Source organism: Phascolarctos cinereus, unplaced genomic scaffold (assembly GCF_003287225.1).
Source record: "Phascolarctos cinereus isolate Bilbo 61053 unplaced genomic scaffold, phaCin_HiC Scaffold_4;HRSCAF=312, whole genome shotgun sequence".
Lineage (NCBI taxonomy): Eukaryota > Metazoa > Chordata > Mammalia > Diprotodontia > Phascolarctidae > Phascolarctos > Phascolarctos cinereus.
The window spans coordinates 591,992,534-592,015,670 of record NW_027555847.1 but is presented as its reverse complement, the minus strand read 5'-3'; the positions used below and the strand labels follow the sequence as shown (position 1 = coordinate 592,015,670).

The 23,137-nt window shown below is 35.8% G+C and overlaps 1 protein-coding gene and 1 long non-coding RNA gene across 5 annotated transcripts in view; one reads left to right on the top strand and one right to left on the bottom strand.

Moving 5' to 3' along the window:
* Positions 1-23,137, bottom strand: part of VPS13B (vacuolar protein sorting 13 homolog B) — a 1,028,583-nt gene that overhangs the window by 764,547 nt on the left and 240,899 nt on the right. The gene's annotated exons all lie outside the window — the stretch shown is intronic.
* Positions 679-22,926, top strand: LOC110196104 (uncharacterized). Of its 2 annotated transcripts, none has more exons than XR_002321124.2 (3): positions 679-803; positions 18,197-18,301; positions 22,638-22,926. It is a non-coding gene; the product is annotated as an uncharacterized LOC110196104 (long non-coding RNA). The 2 variants fall into 2 exon arrangements; XR_013486292.1 differs by having other exon boundaries at positions 18,197-18,308.

The following is a 23,137-nucleotide window of genomic DNA, read 5'->3' as shown; positions in this document are numbered from 1 at the left end:
AAACATTTTTGGAATATTACATGTCATAGCATTTCCAGAACAAATTTACAAATGTTGCTAAAATATACACTATGGGCTTATGTTTTATATTGAAAACTTTCAGCCTGTTAAAAATTAAGTGCACTTGAAAAATAGGAAGACCAAAGCTTTAAAGTTAAGTAACTATATAAACATGGCTTTCACATCTCAGAGCTCATAAACTGTATTCCATCTAAAGCTAACCAAACCAAACCAACAAAAGAGGACATCTATCATTTATCCATTCAATAAATCAAAGCTTTATCATTACTTACATATAGTAACAACATATCCATAAAATCTTTAACACACATTACCATACTACTGAAGAAATGGCTTCTGTGATATCTTTCTTTTTTAACCATATCTTGAGTTCATAATTTTTTTAGCATCAGCTTTTATTTTTAAAGGGCTAAGTCGTGAGAACATTCTTATGTACCACTTCATAACTCTGACACCAAGTATATATAAAAAGATTAGACTTTATTTGGTATAAAATCAGTTGGCAGTTTTACATCTGTGCAATGCAACATAAATATACCAGCTGGCATCTCAAACACACACACATATGGACTTCAAAACAGAAACTTCCTTATTTGCAGCACTGCCAGGGTAATTTTGTATCCTCTGCATACTACAGCTATTTGTCAGGACCCTGCAGGTGTGCACTGCACATAAACACACAGCTGTAGCCTAGCAAGCCAAGTGTTCCATCAAACACATAAAGGGAGACCTCAGCAGTTGGATTAGTCATCTCTGCAACAGGTCCGGGGAGAACAATATGGGTTAGTATTTTTGGAAAAAGCATGGATGGCAAATTTATGATTATGCTAGCCTTACCAAATAACTGCTGGATTGTGTCATTTTTTTTTATGTGATGTCTACTTATTAAAGTTTTGGTTAGAATGGCTAGAGGAGACTGAATATTTTTTAGTTTTTAATATAAACAATAATGTAGTTTATATATTAAATAGTTTATTAAGTGTAATATGTTAAAAGGTTTCCATACTAGAGGTTGGTTTTTGACAGATGTTGTAATAATTTGCATTGAATGTAACACAAAAATCACTGGAATCAATTATAGTTGGCATATCAAATATTTTTGCAAGTTATCCATATATTTTTGTAACGTTATTGTAATTTCATGGTATTTTCCTTTTGGTATGGATATGTTTCTTTCTAAGGTAAATATACACCAGGCTATGGTGATCAATCAAAACTTCTGGAAACCTCAGTTTCCTTATTTGTATAATGGGGATAATACTATTCCTACTAACTCACAAAGTTGTGAAGATCAGGTGAGAGATTTTCTGTAAACTTTAAAAGGCTATATAAGTGGTTATTATTAAATGGATAACTGTGAATGTCTATATCAATTTCCCTAATATCACAGGATCTCTCAGATAGTAAATAACTTATTTTTTTAAAAATTCATTGTTAAAATATAGTAAGAGTTACTATTATCCTAAAAACACTTCCTTGTTAAAATTTTTTACAAGGTATATGGGACAGGATCATTTTTGTGAAAACCACAATCATACACTTTAAGAAAACTGGTTAAATATTTCAGGTAAATGGAAATTATGCACACTCTCACCTATTTTTTTCAAAGAACAGTCATAGTCCACTTGGAAGCTGCTAGGACATAAAATATACATCAGAAAATGAACTTAAATATATTCAACTAAATTGTGGCGACCAGTAAATTTCAGTGAAGTAAAATAATAGGAAAAAAGTGCAATAGCTATCTAAAGTTAGGGGATTTATTTGATGATGCCTGAAAAGGAATTAAAATACCTAAATATATTGGCCCACCTCAAATCCTAATTTCTCCATAAAGCCAATCTACTTAAGTTGAAATATGAAGTGGATCATTATTTTTCTTTAAGAGAGAAATGACTGAGACATGTGCATGAATTAACTGATTTATGTACATCTAGTTTCCCTAAATTATTTTCAAATGAAATGTGCCATTTTTATATTTTATACAACAATGCAGCAGCTAATAAATGTCACTAATACATAGTATGTAGTTAAAATTTTATCGAAAGAGTCAATACTACAGGAACAACACAGGTGGTTGAGAATGCACTCTAGATAAGCACAGTGCTTCCTTGCTCCTATAAAATTCATGGGAGTCAAAGCTGTCTTCAAGGCATCTTAGGAACTTTCTTTCATTGGTGGCAAAGAATTGGAAACTGAGGAGATGTCCATCAATTGGGGAATGGCTGAACAAGTTGTAGTATATGAATGTAATGGAATACTATTGTGCTATAACAAATGATGAGCAGGCAGACTTCAGAAAAACCTAAAAAGACTTACATGAACTGATGCTGAGTGAAACGAGCAGAACCAGGAAAACATTATACACAGTAACAACCACATTATGCGATGACTAATGTTAATAGACTTAGCTCTTCTCTTATTAGCTCTTCTGCTATAAGAAATGATGAGCAGGCAGGCTTCAGAAAAACCTAGAAAGACTTATATGAACTGACGCTGAGTGAAATGAGCAGAACCAGGAAAACACCATCCACAGTAACAACCACATTGTGCGATGACTGATATTTATAGACTTAGCTCTTCTCTATTAATGCAATGCTGTGATCTAAGACAACTCCAAAAGACTCATGATGAAAAATGCTATCCATATCCAGAGAAGGAACTCTGGAGTCTGAATGCATATAAAAGCATATTATTTGCTCTCCTTTACTTTTGTTGTTTTGTTTCTTCTTTCTCATGGTTCATCCCATTAGTTCTAATTCTTCTTTACATCATGACTAATGTGAAAATGTTTAATATGAATGCAGAGGCTATATCAAATTGTAAGCTTTTTTGAGGAGGGAGAAGAGAGGAAGGAGGAGAAAATTTAAAACTCAAAATCTTATGGAAGTGGATGTTGAAAACTAAAAATAAATTAATATAAAAAAACCCTTTCTTTTATGATCTCCACGACTACCATAACTAGGTTCATTTATTTTTTAGTACAGAAACAGTGTAGATTTTCAAAGATTCAAAGAATCTCTGAGTTCAAATAGACCTTAGAGGTAATCTAGTTCAAACACCTATCAGAAACAAATAGGAATATGTGAAAAGTGATGTCCTTTCCTCAAAGCTGTCTAGTGAAAGGCAATGCAAATTCTTCCTACCAAGGGAACCTATTTCATGTTAGTTCTACCTGATACTTATTAAAAAAAAAAAATTAAATGGTCTATTAGTCCTAACTCGGTACTTTGGAACCGTAAAGAATAAATCTAATCCCTCTCATGTATTCACTCCTTCAAATATTTGATGTCCTTTTTTCTCCCTAAGGTTTTTCTTTTTCACTTCTTTTAAATAAATTTCATATGACTTGAATTCAAGTCCCCTAACTAAATCAAACATATAAAGCTTTAGATATGGTTTCTCAATCAGCAAAGAATTTGCCTAATTGTACTACTATCCAATCCAATCCAAATATCACCTTCTTAACGATGGTATCATGAAAGACTTTGTCATCTGCCTTACTGAAATCTAATTACACTAGTTATGTCTACTGCATTCTCATGATCTATCCACCAAGAAAGTCTATCAAAAAAGAAATGCTGGTATTTTAACGTAACTTGTTCACATTAAAGGCACAGCAGCTCCCAGTGTCATCTGTCTATAAAAACTGTTACTGCTTCTTCTAAAGAACTGTTGCTTCTTCACAGATGATCTATTGGAAATAAATCCTATAGTTAGTGGAATCCATCTCATCTCCTCCACTTTTAAATATTTAACAAAAGTAGTACATTTAACATACCATGAGAAGGATACTGAGCAAAGATACAATACTGATTCAGTTGAAAGCAGCATCCCCTACCTCTAAATTTGTAACAGTGGAAGCCAGCCGGAGGGATGTCAAACCCAAAAAAAGGGCAGACTATTTTTGTCCTTGCCTTAGGTTACTGTCAAGTTATGTGAATGTTTCAACTTAGTCCCCAAGGAAAAATGTCTCCAGGAGAATTTAATTGACTTTTAAGAGAAAAACTAAACTAGTTTTTGTGAAATAGGTGTTGCTCCCACCAGAAATATCTATGAGACTTCCAATCTGAAATGTCCAGGAGGCAATTAATGATAGAGATGAGAAACTGAGGTTTAATATATATTCTAGACACTCTCCCTGTTCTCCATGACCTTACAATCTACTGGAGAACTGGGTGAGGAGAGATGAGACATGCATGGAGAAGATGCTGTCACCCAATTTTTGCAATTTCACCCATACTCAATCACCTTCCACAATTTCACAAAAAAGTTACTGACAGAAAAGGAGCAGAGGCAAGATGGTGGACTAGCAGGAAGAAATACAGCTTAGTGTGCTGAGATAACTTCTCCACAAATATCTACAAAATGTATTAGTCTAAGTCTTTGTTAGCACACTCAAGAAAAAAAAATCACAGCCAAATTTTCAGATAGTATCAGCATAGGAAACTAGGGATGGGATCTGGCCAGGAATGCTTGGGAGTGTAGCATTTCTGTTTACAGGAAATAAAAGAAGACCAAGACTGTGGCCAGAACAAGATGAGTTCCGAAATTATGCATGGAGACCCTGACCTTGTGCAGCATGTAGGGAAAATTGCCATCTGGCAATTCTGTTATTCACTACCTCACTAAAAATCACCGACTCAAAACAGTATGACAGAAACTCAGTATAGACTAACATCTCACACCATATGCCAAGATAAAGCAAAAATGGGTAATAATTTACACATACAGGGTGATACCATGAGAAAATTATGAAAGCAGGAATAGTTTATCTATCACATCTATGGATAAGGGAAGAATTTATGATGAAATAAGAGGTTGAGAGCATTACAAAATGTAAAATAGATAATTTTGATTACATTAAATTAAAAAGGTTTCGAACAAATAAAACCAATGCAACCAAAATTAAAAGGAGAGAAGAAAATTAGAGGAAAAATTTTGAAACAACTATCTCTGATAAAGGCCTCATTTCTCAAATAGATAGAGAACTGAGGCAAATTTATAAAAATATAAGTTATTCCCCAATTGATAAATGGTCAAAGGAGATGAACAGGCAGTTTTCAGATAAAGAAATTAAAGCTATCTATAGTCATATGAAAAAATGCTCTAAATCACTATTGATTACAGAAATGCAAATTAAAACAACGATGAGGTACCATACCTCACACCCATCAAATTGGCTAATACGACAAAAAAGGAAATTCTAAATGTTGAAGGGAATATGGGAAAACTGGGACACTGGTGCACTGCTGGTGGAGTTGTGAACTGATCCAACCATTTTGAAAAATGATTTGGAACTATTCCCAAAGGGCTATAAAACTGTGTATACCCTCTGATCCAGCAATACAAAGCTGCTAGATCTATACCCCAAAGAGATTAAAAAAGGTGGGAGGGAGAGGAGAAGGACCTATTTGTACAAAAATATTTCAGCAGCTCTTTTTATGATGACTAATAATCAAGAATTGATGGGATGGACATCAATTGGGTAATGGCTGAACAAGCTGTGGTATATGATTGTGATGGAATATTATTTTGATATAAAAAATGACAAGCAAGACGATTACAGAAAAACCTGGAAAGATTTACATAAACTGACGCAAAGTAAAGTGAGTGGAACCAGGAGAACATTGTACACAACAGCAATATTGCACAATGAAAAACTGTGAATGACTTAGCTATTCTCAGCAATATAATGATCCAAAACAACCCCAAAAAACTCACTACGAAGCACGCTATCCGACCTCCAAAGAAAGAACTGATGTTGTGTGAATACAGACTTAAGCATGCTATTTTTCACTTTCTTTCTTGAATCTTCTTGTACAAAATGACTAATACGAAAATGTTTTATATGATACAGGTTATCCTATATGTTTTGCATGGACAATCTATATCAGATTTCTTATCATCTCAGGGAGGGGAGGGGGAAGAACAGAAGGAAGGTTAGAATCTGGAACTCAAAACTTCAAAAAAAATTGTTTTTAACATATAATTGGGGGAAAAATAAAATGTTATATTAAAAAAATAAATAAAGGCCACAGATTCAAAGTGGAAAAAGAAAAGGTTCTAGGTCAAAGAGTGGTGTTCAAAGATGAGGAGGAATGATGAGCCCTATTCTGTGTACTGAGGTAGAGACAAGTTCAGAAGGAAACAGCAGTTGTGTGGTTCTGATCCCAAGAGATAAATAAGGTCTCAGTTCCAGCCTCCAGCAATATTTTGCTAAAGACAATCATAGACAATGAATTAACATCAATACTAAACAAATATGCACCAAATGGAATCACATCTAAATAATTAAAAGAAAAGCTAAATGAACAAATTAAGGGAGAAATGTACAATAAAACTATAATAGTGGATGAAGGACTCTCAGATGGGAATAAATGTAAAGAAATTTTTTTTAAATGAAGAATCTAATCAGAATTTTAGAAAAATTAACTATGATAAGTCTAGAAACTACTAAATGGAAACAAAAAAGGAGCATACATATTTCTAAGCTATGTGGGGCACCTTTACAGAAACTGACTTGTATTAAAGCATTAAAACCCCAACTTTCCCCACTGCAGTTTTGATATATCATGGGTCAGCATAAGAAATTAAATGGCGGTGGGGCAAAGATGGCAGAGTAAAAGTAGTGACTTGAGCTCTCCCCCAAACCCCTCCAAATACCTGTAAAAAAAATGGCTCTAAACAAATTCTAGAGCAGCAGAATCCACAAAAAGACAGGGTGAAACAAATTTCCAGCCCAAGACAAACTGGATGGTTAATTGGATAGGTCTATTGGGCTGGGCTGGGAGAGGAGAGCAGTTCCACCTGGGTGTGCAGGCAAAGACGAGGCCTCAGTGAACCTGGAGCAGGCCTCAGGGGACTGAATCACAGAGAGCTGTGGCAGAGTCGTGACTTCTCAACCCACTAACACCAAAAACAATTTAGAAGGCCAGCAAGAAAAGTCTGTGACAGTGGTGAGAAAGAAGCTGGGTCCTAGAACCAGTCCTGGCGCAGCCCCGCAGCAGCAGTTGCTTCCAGAGCTCTCAGCCCACAGACAGAGACAGGGAGAACTGAGTGGCTGATCAGAGGGAGATTACAGGGATCTCTCTGCTTGTGCTGAGGCAGGATTCTCTTGCTTTGCCCATGCTTGGATCTGGGTCGCAGTTCCGGGTGGCAGTCCTGGGGCAAGGAGGTGTGCTGGCCTTCTGGAGCTTGTAGTGGTGGTGAAGAGAGAATCCTCCTCACAGTTCCAAGGCAGAAAAAAGTATTTGTGATCACTCATAGACCAAAGCACAGGCCAGGAAAGGAGTAAACACCTCACCCTTAAACATACCACCTTGGAAGAACTGAAAATTTACAGGTCTCTAGAAGTATCTCTGAAAACAGCTGTACAAAACCCCTGAGGCTTGGGACAGTACATTCTCCACAATGGAAGCAGACTCCTACCTTAACAAAGATTTTAAAACTCAAGTAATTGGCTGGGAACATAAGCAAACAGCACAAAAAAAAAAAGTCAGGCCACAGAATCTTACTTTGGTGAAAAAGAAGATGAAAACATAAATCAGAAGAAGACAACAAAATCAAAGCTCCTACATCCAAAGCCTCCAAGGAAAATATGAATCGGTTCTAGGTCATGGAAGAGCTCAAAAAGGATTTTGAGAAAGAAGAGAAGTACAGGAAAAACTGGGAAGAGAAATGAGAGTGATGCAAGAAAATCATGAAAAACAAGTCAACAGCTTGCTAAAGGAGACCACAAAAAATACTGAAGAAAATAACAGATTAAAAAACAGCCTAACCGAAATGGCAAAAGAGGTTCAAAAGGCCAATGAGGAGAAGAATGCCTTAAAAGCAAAATTGGCCAAATGGAAAAGGAAGTCCAAAATCTCACTGAAGAAAATACTTCCTTAAAAATTAGAATGGAGCAATTGGAAGCTAGTGACTTTATGAGAAATCAAGACACTGTAAAACAAAACCAAAAGAATGAAAAAAATAAGACAACTGACCTAGAAAATAGATCCGAGAGATAATTTAAAAATTATTGGACTACTGTTTACTGTTTTGTAAAACAAAACCAAAAGAATGAAAAAACAGAAGATAATGTGAAATGTCTCACTGGAAAAACAACTGAGGGGCAGCTAGATGGCCCAGTGGATAGAGCACCAGCCCTGGATTCAGGAAGATCTGAGTTCAGATCTGATCACAGACACTTACTAGCTATGTGACCCTGGGCAAGTCATTTCACCCCACTGCCTCACCAAAAAAAAAAAAAAAAAAAGGAAAAAAGGAAAAACAGCTCACCTGGAAAACAGATCCAGGAGAGGCAATTTAAAAATTATTGGACTACCTGAAAGCCATGACCAAAAAAGAGTCTAGACACCATCTTTCAAGAAATTATCAAGGAAAACTGCCTGATATTCTAGAACCAGAGGGTAAAATAGAAATTTAAAGAATCCACTGATTACCTCCTGAAAGAGATGTCCAAAGGAAAACTAGAAATATTACAGCCAAATTCCAGAGTTCCCAGGTCAAGGAGAAAACATTGCAAGTAGCCAGAAAGAAACAATTCAAGTATTGTGGGAACACAATCAGGATAACACAAAATTTAGCAGCTTCTATATTAAGGGACCAGAGGGCTTGGAATATAACATTTCAGAAGTCAAAGGAGATAGGATCACAACCAAGCTAAACTGAGTATAATCCTTCAGGAGAAATTAAATGGGAATTAGGGCAGAGTTTTGTGGAAGCTACAGATGACACACAAAGGCCAGTGGACAACACAGAGCCTATGACCAAATACTTAATCTAAATTTTACAGTAAGATACTGTAAACACCTCATAAAAGAAAAAGAAAAAATCTAGACTTCTTCTTCGGTATAAAGTGAAGCCAAAAAATTTTACACAGATTTTCCAGTTTCCAGGGGTGCACTGCCCCAAGTCCCTGCTATGTGGAAGAGTTAACTGTAAATGCATCTCTTATGGAATAAATACTACATTCATTAAACAGTGACTGATAAATTGAAAAATTAAGCTACATAGCTTACCCATAAAAAATGGGTGTGTCAAAGAACAAATCAGAAACAATTTCATTAAAAATAATGACAACAATGAGACAATATAGTAAAATATTTGAGACATAGTCCAAGGCGTATTTAGCGGAAATTTTCTATCTCTAACCACTTTCATCAGTAAAAGAGAGAGCAAACAACTAATTGGACATGCAAGTAAAATACACAGAATACAAAAAAAAATATCAAAAACTCAAACAACTAAACAAAAATCCTGAAAAACAAGGAAAAGATTAACAAAACTAAAAGAAAAAAAACTACACTGATTAATGAAACTAGGAACTGGTTTAAAAAAAATAAAACATTAGCTAATTTTATTTTTAAAAAAAGAAAACCAAATAACCAGTATAAAAATTAAAATGTAAAAAATTATTAGGAATTATTTCACACAAATATATGTCAATTAATTTGGACATCTAAATCAAATAGGTGAATATTTACAAAAATAGACAATGCTCAGATTAACAAAACAAAAAAGAGGATGCAACAACCCAATCTCAAAACAAGAAATTTAACAACAAAGGGACTACTAAAGAAAAAATTCACAGGATCAGATCGATTTACACACTATGACCAGGATAGATTTATGCCAGGAACATAAGGCTCAGTTAATATTAGAAAACTGTAAACATAACTAAATATATTAATACAAAGAACAAAAATCATATGATTATGCCCATAGATGAAGACAAAGCTTTTGAGAAGACATAAGACACATTTGTCTTAAAGACACTAGAAAGCATAGGAATAAGTGGGTGTTCCTTTAATATTACAAGAAGAATCTCTCAAAAACCAAGAGGTAGCATTATATATCATTGGGATATACTAGACGACTTTCTAAAAGATCTAGAGTAGTGCAAGGATGTCCATCATCACCATTATTATTTAATATAGTGTTAGAAATGCCAAAGAAATTCAGGGAATGAGCATAGGTAAAGAGTAAACAAAATTATCACTTTCTGCAGATAGTACGATGTTTTGCTTAGAGAACACCAGAGTCAACAACAACCAAAAAAAATTTGAAAGATTACTGACAGCTGTTTGGTCATCTCATGCACAAGTTCTTTAGGTGCTCTTGGATATAATCAAATGAGACAATATATGTAAAGAGCTTTATAAACTCTAAAGCCCTATATAAACGTTAGTTCATATTAAATAATGTATTGAAGCTTGAAGATTTGTACCTATAGTGCTAGATTTGGAATCAAAGAATCTCACTAAATTCCACACCTACCATATCTGTATGAACTTGAGAGAGCCACATAATTTCATGGTCTACATCTGTAAAATGAGGGATGAGCTAGGAGGATGAAGGACAAAGGGCTTAGATTAATGGACTTCTAAAGTCCCTTCCAGTTCTGGGTCTATGATCATAAACTACCAGAGTCTTTATTACTAGTTTTCCTCACTTATTTTGGACTTTCCATGATTCAGCCTTTCCAAGCTTATTTCAAATTTTACTCTTCATTATTTTACATCCTAGTAAAACTAGTCTACCAGCTGCTCCTTCGATTCAAGGTTCCATCTCCTATCTTCAAGCTTTACCACACAATGTTGTTCCCCATGCATGGAACACACTCCTTCCTCCTTAGCTTGCTTCAAAGATCAGGTCAGTTGCCATACCCTTGCAAATGCCATCCCTAATACTCTAGTTGTTAGTACACTTTCCATCCTCAAATTGTTTTCATTTATTTTTGTACTCCACTGTATTCCCTAAGTAGAAGATACTCCTGAGAGCATAGCGTGTTTTCTTTTTGTCTTTGTAACCTAAGAACCCGGACCTTGCACAGAGCCAGTAACTTACTGTTTGTTGAACTGAGCAAAACAATGCTCTGTTGTTTCAAGTATGAAAATAATTTTCTCTGACAGAGATGAAAGCAAAAAAGAAATTGAATATATATTAGCATTAAAACATTCATACCTAGAAATAAGCTTATCCATTTCTTCTTATTATTTTCAACAAAACCTAAAAAAGGTTTGCCACCATCCTAAAAAAATTTTCCCAGTCCCTAGCTAATCTTAATCTTTCAAGGAATCCAATTCAATTCCCCAGATACTTTTTGAGCAACTGAGCACCTGCAATTGAGCACCTACAATGTGGAAGGAAGTGTGCTAGGCTCCAGGGGAAGTGAGGGGTAGGAAGGGAACTAGGGAAGGGAAACAGGAAAAGGGAAACGGTAAGGGAAAGGAAAGAAAAGAATCTCCACCTTCAAAAGTTTGGGGAAGATTATACTATTCAGGAAAATATAACACAAGAGAATGATTTAAGAAAAGGAAATAACATTCAATGTATTCCAGGAATATCTGGAGAGAGAAATAATCAGTTGGGAGGATAAGAAAATGCTAAAGAAGAGTAAATGGTACAGAAAGAAAGTAAGAGATATCAAAGTCAGAATTGAAGGAGGAACACTTCAGGTTTAGGGATGGTTCGTGCAAACAGAAATAGTGGGAATAGAAGGAACAACCAATCTATGGAATAGTTACTTGCACAGTTTGGCTGAAAGTAAAGTAATGTGGAAGGGCATATGAGAAATAAGGCTGAATAGGTAGGTTCAAAACAGGGTGAAGAGAGCAGTAAATGCCCAACTATTTTACCCTGGAGGAGCCACACAAAAGTTTTGAAAAGGAGTATGAGAAGATCTGACATGTACATTAAGAATATTACTGTGGAAGCTATATAAAGGAGAAGAGGTAAAAGACTTAAAGGCAGGCTTTTAAGCTGGAAAAGGTGTTTAACAGGTGGTGGTATTTCTGCTACTAGGCAGCCATTTGTTTGACACTTTTGTCAACTGTGTTTGCACTGAGTTCTTACAGATACCAACAGTGGAGGCACTTTTGATCCCATTCTTCCATTTTAGCCATTTCATGGACTTAATCTAGAGGTAAACCACTTTCGGTTACAATCGATAAATACAACAATACTATTACCAGCCTTTACTACTCTTCTGCAAATATTTCTATTTGTTTCCAAATATGTCTATGATTTTCTTTTTCTGCTTTATCTACTATTTTCCATTTAAGCATCAGGACCATATTTTTCTCATAGGAGTTTAGTGAGGTCTCTTCTTTCCCTATTCTGGTAAACAATATCAGTAATAACAGAATTAACTATCCTTTGAAAACTGGACTCCTCTCTGTTCTTCATACATAATACTGCTCCTCCATCTCTGTACCTTTGCAATGTTCTCTCCTGTAATTGATACAGACTGCCTTCTCAACTCCACCTCTTCCTTCAAGACTGAGACCAAGAGCCACTTTTGACATGAAGTCTCTCCTGGTTCCCTCAAATGCTAGTACCCTTCCTACCAAACACTTTGTTATTTCACTATTTTTTGTCTGAATTTATATTTGTATTTATTCTATATATACTTATACATGTACTAGTCACCTCTCCTATTAGAATGTAAGTTCCTTGAGAACAGAGATGCCCCATTCTTTGAATCTGTATTCCTAGGGTCTAGCATAATACCTGACATTGCAGGTGCTTAATGAATGCTTGCTGGATTGATTTGAATGTTTGATAGAATTCATTTGTAAATCTACCTAGTTCATTTGGGGTTGGGGGGTGCTGTGGCAGAAGGGAAGAAATGTTAGGAAAGGTAAGAGTTACTTTATGTCTTGTTCAATTAATTTTTTTTCCCTGAGATCAGGTTATTGAGAAGCTCTATTTCTAATCCTGCTCATCTAGGAATTTTACATTTTTGTAAAATTATTATTAAAATTTTGTAAAATTGTAAAAAAAAAATTACATTTTGTAAAATTGGCTGGCTTAAGTTAACATTTTCTTAAGTGACTGCTGTTGACTGATTGATATGATTGGGCAAAAAAGAAATTTCCACCACTTCTATCATAAAATGAAAACATGTCAAAACTAGTGCCTGTCCCAAGAAATTTGCATACTACTGAATATGTCAAGAAACCATGGGAAAGAAAATTTTTACACGAGCCCATCAATCACTCAACAAACATTTACTAAGTACCTACTATGTACCAAGCATGTGCTAACTACTAGGGATATGAAAAGGGGGGGAGGGTTGGCAAAAGACAGTCCCTTCCCTCAAGGAGTTCACAATCTGAAGGGGGAGACAACAAATAAACACATATGTACAAACAAGATATAATATATAGGATAAATCAGAAGTAAATAAATGAAAGGAGATACTAGAATTAAGAGGGGTTTAGAAAGGCTACCTGTAGACTACAGGATTTTAAAAGAAGTCAGTGACACTAATAGGCAGAGATGAAGAGGAAAAGCATTCCAGAACAACCAGAAAAATGTCCCAGAGCCAGGAGACAGAGTGTTTTGTTGTGGGACAGCAATGAGGCCAATGTCAGTGGATCAAAGAGTATGTGGTGGGAGGTAAGGTGTAAGAAAGGTAGAAGGAGACTATGTTACGAAGGGCTTTGCATGCCAATTTGAGGATTTTGTATTTGATTCTGTAGGCAAAAGGGAGCCACTAGTGTCTAATGAGGGGATGGAGGAGTTGACATAGTCAGACGTACACTTTAGGAAAATCATTATGGTGGCTGAATGGAGGATGGATTAGAATAGAAAGAGACTTGAGGTCACCAATAGGTTACTGCAAGAGTCCAGGCATAAAGTGATGAGGGCCTACACTAGTGGTGGTAGTGCCAGATTAGAGAAGGGGGAATATTCAAGAGATGCTGCAAAAGAAAAAAGCAACAGATTACATATGAAGGGTAACAGGGAGTGAGAAGTTGAGGGTGATACCTTGGTTGCAAGCCTGAGGGACTGAAAGAATGGTACTGCCTTCTAAAGTAATAGGGAAGGGAGTAAGGAGGGCCCAAGACAGAAAAATGCTATGGGATACCTACAGGTAAAGAGTGTGATCTGGATGAGGATCCAGAAAAGAAGACTGAGAAAGAGCAGTCAAAGAGGTAGGAAAAGAACCAGGAAAGAATGGTGCCCCTCAAAAAGAGATGATAGTGGTGTTTCAGTGGAACTTTGGGCTTCCACAGGCAACTCTTTTGTTTCCTTTGATAGAGTATTACATGACTTTGAAAAAAAGAATGAAATATATTTGATTAATAATAAAAATAAAAGAATCAAAATTTCACAAGCACTAACTTCCTACAAAGTCACCTGAGAAAGCAGTACAATTATTCTAATGGTGCTGTCATTGCTCAAAACACAGGTGGGATCCTTCTTTTGGAACTGACTTCAGAGACAATGTATATGCCACGTGAGAAAATCTTAACTCATGCCTTTACCACCACCACCCAAAAATCCACAGTACTACTTATCATGATCAGACTCAATTATGGCTTTTACTATTTCCACAATTCAAATCTATGCTCAGAGAGTAAAACTGTGCCAACATTGAGGCTTTGAAGACAATCCCAAAAGAGCTACAAAAATGTTTTGGGCAATAGCAGCTTGCTGTAATAAGGCAGAAAAGGGATAAGCATTTATATAGTGTCTATTATGCATGAGGCACTGTGTTAATTAAGTGCTTTACAACATTATCTCATTTGATTCTCACAAAAGCCCTACAAGATAGATGTTATTATTCTACCCATTCTATAGTTGGAAAAAAAATGCCCTGGATCAAACAGCTAGTAAGTGTCTGAAGCTGAATTCAAACTCAGGTCTTCCAGACTCCAGTCACAGCACTCTATCCAATATGCCACCTAAATGTATAGCTTCTTTGAAAGAGACAATGCCCACTATTATATGGATAAGTTTAAATACTCTGACTCAATGTTTTATGATCACATCCCTATATGTGACCAGATAGCTCAGGAATATTTATCTAAGAAGTCAATCTGTGTATTGTGTTTTAAGAACATTTTCTAGGCAAGTACTCTTTGATATAATCAGCACATGCCTAAACATTAAAGGTTAAGGAATTCTTAGTGTCATACCAATGGACAGCTATATGACAATGAGAAATTCACAACTTCAGTTTTCCCAGCTCATAAACGAAAACAAAAAAGTACATGTTATACAGTTGTTTTATTAGAATAGTCTAGATAATAACTCATAAAAGACTTGCAAATATAAAACCCTGTTGAAATTATAAATATCAACCAATCAAGCAAGCATGTAAATGCCTACTACATATCAGGCAGCTCCTAAATGCTGAGGATACAAAGGCAAAAATCAAAAATACTTCCTCTTCTCATGGAGCTCACAATCCAGCTTAGGGGAGGGGAGAGGAAGAGAGAAGGGATGGGACCAGCAAGAAGGACAACATATGCATGTTTCTGTATCTGGCAAATCAAACAAAATAATTTGGGGGTAAAGGCCTTAGCAACTAAGGGGATCAGGAAAGGCCTCATAGAAGAGGAGATCCTTGAGCTGAATCTTGAAGAAAGAAAAGGATGAAGGATTCTGAGATGCAGAAGTGAGGAGGGAATGCATTATAGGCACGTGAGAGAGCCTGTGTGAAGGCCCAAAGGCAAGAGACAGAGAGTTGTGCATGAGGAACAGCCAGGAGGTCAGTGTGGCTGGACTATAGTATATACAGAGGGGAGTCTCATCCAATAAGATTGGGAACGTATGTTAGAACTAATTTGTTACGTGTTTAAGTGTCAAACACAGTATATTTGATCGTGGAAATAACAGGAAGCCACTAGAGTTTACTGAGTTGGAGAGTAATGTGATCAGATTTGTGCTTCAGAAAAATCATTTTGGTAGCTATGTGAAGGATGATTTGGAGAGGGGAGAGATCTGAAGCAAGGAGACTAATTAAAAGACTATTTCAACAGTCAGGGCAAGAGGTAATAAGGGTTTGAACCAGGGTATTAGCTGCATTGAGTAGAAATAGGGACAGATATTGTAGAGGTAGAAATGACAAGATTGACCAACCAACTTGTTCTTTATCCCAACCAAAGTAGATATTAGTACCAGAACCTAATTTTTCATTTAATTGAAAGAATTACACAGTAACTATGATAAAATAAACAAGGTCAGGGGGAGAACAATAAGAAATCTAAAGGGGCAGCTAGGTAGCGCGGTGGATAGAGTATCAGCCCTGAAGTCAGGAGGACCTGAGTTGAAATCCGGCCTCAGACCAAACACTTGACACTAGCTGTGTGACCCCAACTGCCTAAAAAAAGAAAAGAAATCTAAGTCATAACCAGAAGAAAGTTCAGTTAAATGCAGAACAGGCTCCTTATCTCACTGAGCCACCTATTTACATTTAAAAGAAAGTATTTCTGCAGTCATCTTTAATGAACAAAACAAGAATATTAATTCACATTTTGTAAAACCTTTTAAAGCATAGCAGGTTTTTTTTTTCAAAAGTATCCTAGTGTCACACCAAGTTTGTATGAAATATGTAAAAATAAAGGTGACCAAAAGCAGCTACTATGAGTCCCTACAGAAAATGTATGAAGTAGTCTGGAAACTCTGATTAAAAGCAACAACATTATTAAAACAGTACCTGACGATACCAACTTTTTAAAAGATTTCATTCATCATCAAAATAACATTGAAAAGAAAAGTTGAAAAATGGTTAACATTTAATTGACACAGAAAAATGTGGTTCTGCAACAGTACCAGGACAAAGCTAGGTGATGCAACAACATCCAACCGTAATGAGCTCCAAAATACTACAGACATCACTCAGAGAAATGCACTTTTTTCTCTGTTCTCCACTCCCCTCTTTTTAAAAAGACTGCCTGCTTTATAGGGTGACTGTAATAGGATCCTATGATCATTGCTGATTGTAGCTAGAAACAGACCTTTCTAATCCATCTGCTCTCCACTTCAACAAATGCCATTAAAAACAACTTCATAAAACCATTACTGCTTCATACTTAAAAGACATTAAGTCAAGATTTTGGAAATTCCATTCACTTGATATCAGCAAGTGCACTATATGTTAGGTTTATCATTAAAGTAAAATCCATGAGAACTGTTTTCCAGACTTTAGTTAATGCTCCTATGACACATTTGGCCAATGAAAGTGGATGAAAAACAGTAGTGCTTTGAAGCGTTAGCCAGTAAATGCCGCTGTGGTTTAGCATGAGTGGGATGCACAACATATTAGACCACAGTTAATTAAATTAAACTAGTTCTTATGTTTTTGAAATGTGTCCCATATTACTTGTTTGGAACCTACACAACTGCTTTTAAACTTTAAGATTTTCCCGCTGTAGTAAACAGTATCTGCTGTATCTATGTGTAATTAAATCAGTAAGTTGCTACCCCTGTTTTGTGCTTTATTGTAATATCTCAAGGCAAAGTGAAATGAAAAAGTCATTTTATTTCTGCTTCAGTCTCAGTTTCATATTTTATATGAAAGTAGTTTCAGTTTGCTTAACACATGAAGAACAAGAGAAAAAAGATCAACACTTATACTTAAAGGGGAAATGAGATAATTCGTATAAAATATTTTGCATAGTACTACTCTTTATGTATAAACTACTTCAGAATGTACTTTACTTCTTTTGAAAATCTGTCTATTGAATATAGATTTAATGTAATGCTTAGTCAAAAAGAAAAAATGCTTGGCAATGGTTTCGATTCTCTACTTTTTGAAACTTCTAAGAAATCCTTCATATTCTACATTTAGCTATGTGATCTGCTGGGTTATTAAATATACTAGAAACTATTCCTCTTCCTCTGAAGAATTTCAGCTACAAATAGCTGGTTTTTCACTTGAAAATTTTACTCTAAATTTATCTAAAATTCTGTTCATTTTAAATAATTTCCTAATTACACTGGAATATAGAGTATCAAGGCTGTGTTATTCTGCTTTCCTTTATAAAGTATTTTGGCTTCAGGGTATTCAGAATAAAACGTTAGTTATAGGATTGAAATTATGCAAATCTCCTTTCATTGTGAATTCTACTTCATCTATAGATTTGTAAAGTTTAAGGAAGTAGAAAGGCACATAGTTATTAAGATAATTTAAGGAAGAAATTGAATTTCTATCAAATAATTATTTAGATAATATCTAAACCTTCCACTTAGCTTTGGCTACAAAATAGGTTTGAATATTTGGATTTTGGAAATTCAACAAAGTCAAGATCTGCCATACTGATATTTTAAGCAGCCGCAACTCATAAGCGTGACAAATGACATTATCCATTAAACACCCATCAAATTTCTGAAGGCAACTATCATGTCTGTCTCTCTCTGGTTTTCTCCCTAGGCTGAATATCTCCACTTCCCTTCACTGATTCTTGTATGACAGTTTCCAATCACACAAACTAGTCACTTCCCTATGCTCTGGACCTGCTACAGAAAACTCTGGAAGGTGAGCAGTAAGTATTATAATCTCACTTTTACAAGTGAAGAAACTGAAGTTCAAAGAGGTTAAATTAGTAATTTATGGTCACAGGTAGGAACTGTCTACCTCTGAACTGGTCCTACAGCCCAGACCTGAATGTAAGAGCAAAGTTCTTTCCCTCTTGTGCCCTATCCTCTCAGAAATCTTTACCTCTTATCTGACCAAGAAAAAAAATCCTGTCACCCCTTTCTATACACTTTCTATTTGCTTCTTCTTGGGGATGTGGATTCCTCATCCCCAATGAAGCAGAAGTTCTTTGAAGGCAGATTATTTTTAGCTTTGTGTCCCCAATAGCTAAAAGAGCGCCTTGTGCAAGTAAGCTCTAAGAAATGTTCACTAAAAAGGACTGAATGATATCATTGCTTTGTCTGAAGTAAATTGAAATGTAGCAGCCACGTGATCTTAAATAATTCAAAACCATGCTTTTCTAAGCTTTCTGACAGGTGATCACACAGATTCTGCTTGAATACTTACAGCAATACAAAACTCATTAATAACCAAGGTATTTCATTCTGAGGATGACTTCAGTTATTATAAAGTTCTTCCTTATTTCAAATGAAAATTGACTCTGCAAGTTCCATTAAGTGGTACTTTCTTTGCACTCTATAATGGGGGGAATGGGGAGGAGAAGGGGGACAAGAGAGGGAGGGAAGGAGGGAGGGAGAGAGAGGGGGAGAGAGAGAGAGAGAGAGAGAGAGAGAGAGAGAGAGAGAGAGAGAGAGAATGCTTTTCCTATATATATAGATATATATATATATGTATCTATATATGTATATATATAGATATATATATATCTATATATCTATATATATATATCTTCTGTGTCCTCTTCTCCAAGTTAAAATTCCTATTGCCTCAATGACATGGTTTCCAGGCTCATCAAGCTGTGTGCCTTCCTCTAGACATGCTAAAATTGATATGTTCCTCTTAAAATATATCTAATTAAAATGCAAACAGTCCCATGACAAATACAATTACTCACTACCACCTTAGCATGAAATTACCTTTCAGACAAATTTTCAATGGGACAGCTAGCAGGGTACAAGGACAAAAGCACCTCTGTACCCATTTAAAAAGTAAAATTGTAATAATTGCAGAAAATATGTTACAGCCTGCCTGGGGCAAGAAATTATAGGTGCAACACACCATGGAGTTAATATGGGGCAACTGGATTATGGGAGGGGAGACAGGAAGAAAGACAGGAATAATGAAAGAGTTCAGTGTGACAAACACAAACATTTCATCAAAACACTTCATTCAATCAGTAAATATCAAGTGATTATTATATTCTAGATGTTGAAGATAACTATAAAAATGAATTCCTGCCTTCAAGGAGCTTGCATTCTTTCAGGGAAAAACAACACATATACAAAAAAATTACATACAAAATTCTATAAAAAGTAATTTCTGAGGAGAGGGTACTATCAATTGGTGAGATAAGGACAGGTGTCACATAGAAGGATAACTATGGAAAGTCCCTTTCTGAATACAGTTATCTGTCTTCCAGTTTTTCCAACTGTCTTATTCCTCCTAAACTTGATTCTTTTGTTATCCCAATAAATAACCCCTGTTCTGACTCTGTGGTCTTCCTTTCAGTCTGGAACCAACAATTAAATAGTTTAACAAGGTACTGCCATTCAACTACATCTAGAATTGTTGTGAAGATCAATGAAAAACACACTTTATAAGCCTTAAAATACTATGTAAATATAAGCTATTTTTTTCATTTTTATTCCTCTTTTGTTGTTTAAGTCATAGAAATACCTGCATGACCCTAATATGAACTTTCTTTCCAGCTACTCCAGAGCCACTGAAAACAACTAAAGAGCAAAATACAGAATAATCATGACAACTGGGTCAATTACAAATCTATGCTATTCAACTTTGACTGAGTGCTCACTACACTGTTGTGACTGACAATCCTCACACAGTCAGATCTCGCTTTACGTAAATTTGCATCACACAAATTCAACTTTTAGTAAAGAATTCTGAAAGAAATCCACCGCCCCCCAAAAAAACCCTGTTAACTTTACAGTACAGTGCTCTCTCTTCTCACTCCTGCCCCTCAATTCTGAGTTTCACAGCCTCCTATCCCCCCCACCAAAAACACACACACACACACACACACACACACACACACACCCAAGTGAAAGCAGGAGAGACCTCAGAGACGAATGGGGGCTTGACTTGAGACCTCTACTTCCACACCCCAACATGTTCTTCCTCTCAGTTCCAGCCAGGCCCCAACATGGCTGGCCAGGGCCTGCCTGTTTCTTTATCTGCTCTCATTTCTTTGTGTACTTGAACTATGTGCCAGCACCCACCCTCCACAGCTGCATGACCCCCTTCTTGCCTCTCGCTCTCCCTTCCTTCCCCAAGTCCTTGAGCAAAATCCTTGGGAAAGTTAGATTTATGTAATTCTTATGTAGAGGTCTGCAGATCACTCTACTTACGTAAAGAGAGAACTGCATTTATTTCTCACACTCACTTTTCCACATTCCTCACCAAGATTTTTCCCAATGATCTTTCCTCAAAACCTCAACTAAAAATGGCTAAATGTCCATGGGATATTAATGGAAACTACAGTGGATCTGGATTCAAAGGACTGGGTCCAAATCCTGGCTATGCCATTTATGGTTACTTGAATGATCTTCAGCAAATTATTTAAATTGTAACCTTAGTTTCTCACTCTGTAAATGGAAGGGGTTAGATTACATGAAGGTCTCTTTCAATCCTAAATCTGTGATTCTATGAATTCTAATTTCTCCTACCTAATCCCTCTTAGAAAACACCCTTCCAGGGGCAGCTATGTGGCACAGTGGATAAGCTCTGGCCTTAGAGTCAGGAGGACCCGAGTTCAAATCCGGCCTCAAGACACATGACACTTACTAGCTGTGTGACCCTGGGCAAGTCACTTGACCTTGGCTGCCTCACCAAAAAAAAAAAATGCCCTTCCTTATTATTTCACCTGGAAGATTGAAGTAATCTGAAGGTATTCTCTCATCTCTTCTATTCTACAACTCAAAACCTCTCACCAGCTATATTTATCTCCTCCTTTTCTCTATTTTTAGAGGATTCATTAGCATTTCTTCTTGCCAAGACTTGTATCTTTTTGATCCCACTGATTACTATCTTTATCAGTGCAGTATGTAATACACACTCCCCAATGTCTGAAAAGAATGGAAGGTACATTCTTCTACTCTTTTCTGGAAACAAGTTTGATCATCATAATTTCATTGCATGTAATTTTGATTTTTGCTGTTGTTATTTCCATTTATATTGTTGCACTTGTGATTATTATTTATAAGCCTTCCCACACTTCTCTGTATTTTTCAAATTAATTTCTTATGATGTAGTAATGTTCTTTACGTGCAGGTACTACAGTCTAGCCGTTTATTAACAGGCTCTAATTTTATTTCACTTATGTTAACCACAGTATTTCTGGAAAATATGGCAACTCAAGAAGGCAGGTTAAGTTGGCTTCAGGGCAACAGTTAGCAGAAGTGTTCCTACAAATATTTTGGTACATATAGGCCCATTCTTTTTAGAAAAGAATTGGAAACACAGTAGTGCTGAAAACAAAAATAGCCATCAACTGGGGAGTGATTAAACAAATGGTGGTACATGGATGGATCAATGGATACGTACATATACAAATATAGGCACAAAAATATGTACAATATAAGATGAACATTAAAAAAGAGAGAATCATGGGAAGATATATGAATTAACATAAAGTGAAATAACCAGAACCAGGAAAATAATATATACAATGACAACAATGTAAATGGAGGACAAAACACAACAAATTAAACAGGATGCTATTTAATTATAATGATGAAGTTTGGCCCCAAAGAATAGAAAATACAACTCCCTCACTTCTTTGGAAAGGTAAGGTTTATAAATGTGGATCACTTCACATGTGACATTTGGTTGATGTATTGATTAGTTTTGGTGGACTGCTTTTTCAACTCAGCTCATGCTTTATTACAAGAGAAGGCTGAGGAGGTGACAGGGATACATTTGGAAATGAAAATAATATAAAAAAAGGCATGAATAAAATACTTTTTAAAGTAAGCATATAGGTCAGCAGTTATTGATGTTCTTTCATTGCTTTGGGCAATATTAATACTATATATGGTTTTTTCTCTTTTCTTTTGATATTTCTCTCTCCTCTGAATTAGCTAATGAAGCAATCCCTTGACAATATGGTGCCTCCAGCAAAGATTTACTGGGAGCAAATTTATTTAGTCATTCACTCTTTCTGAATATGGCTTCTCAAGTGTTATTTCTGCATTTTCAGTGTTAGGATCCAAATGTGGTGGTTCCTCTGATGTTTATTCACCAACTATAAAGGATCTTGCCAAGGTCATCCACTGCATCCTGAGCACTGTCAATCATCCTGATTTTTGTCTTACTACTGGATTTCAATGAAGCTGGAAGAAGAGTGAGGCTGACAACTTTGTGCAACTCTGCCTCATTTAAATTCAATTAACGCAAAAGTCAAGACATCACCCCATGATGTCACCCCTCTTCGAAAATGAAGAACAAACAACAACACAGAGGATTTTAATAAAAGCTTATTGAACTTATGATGAAAATAGATTCCATGTACCTTTAAAAAATTTCTTTGCCCCTGCCATTCCTTCAAGTAATCCTCCTATACCTATTTTCTCTTTCACTGCTGATCTTCTAGAAAGTCTACATTTCTTTCCTACTGACTTATTCCTCAATCTTTTTTAATCTGCCTTTGCTCTCTACTAAAACCATATTTTGGAAGGTTACTAATGACCTTATAATTGC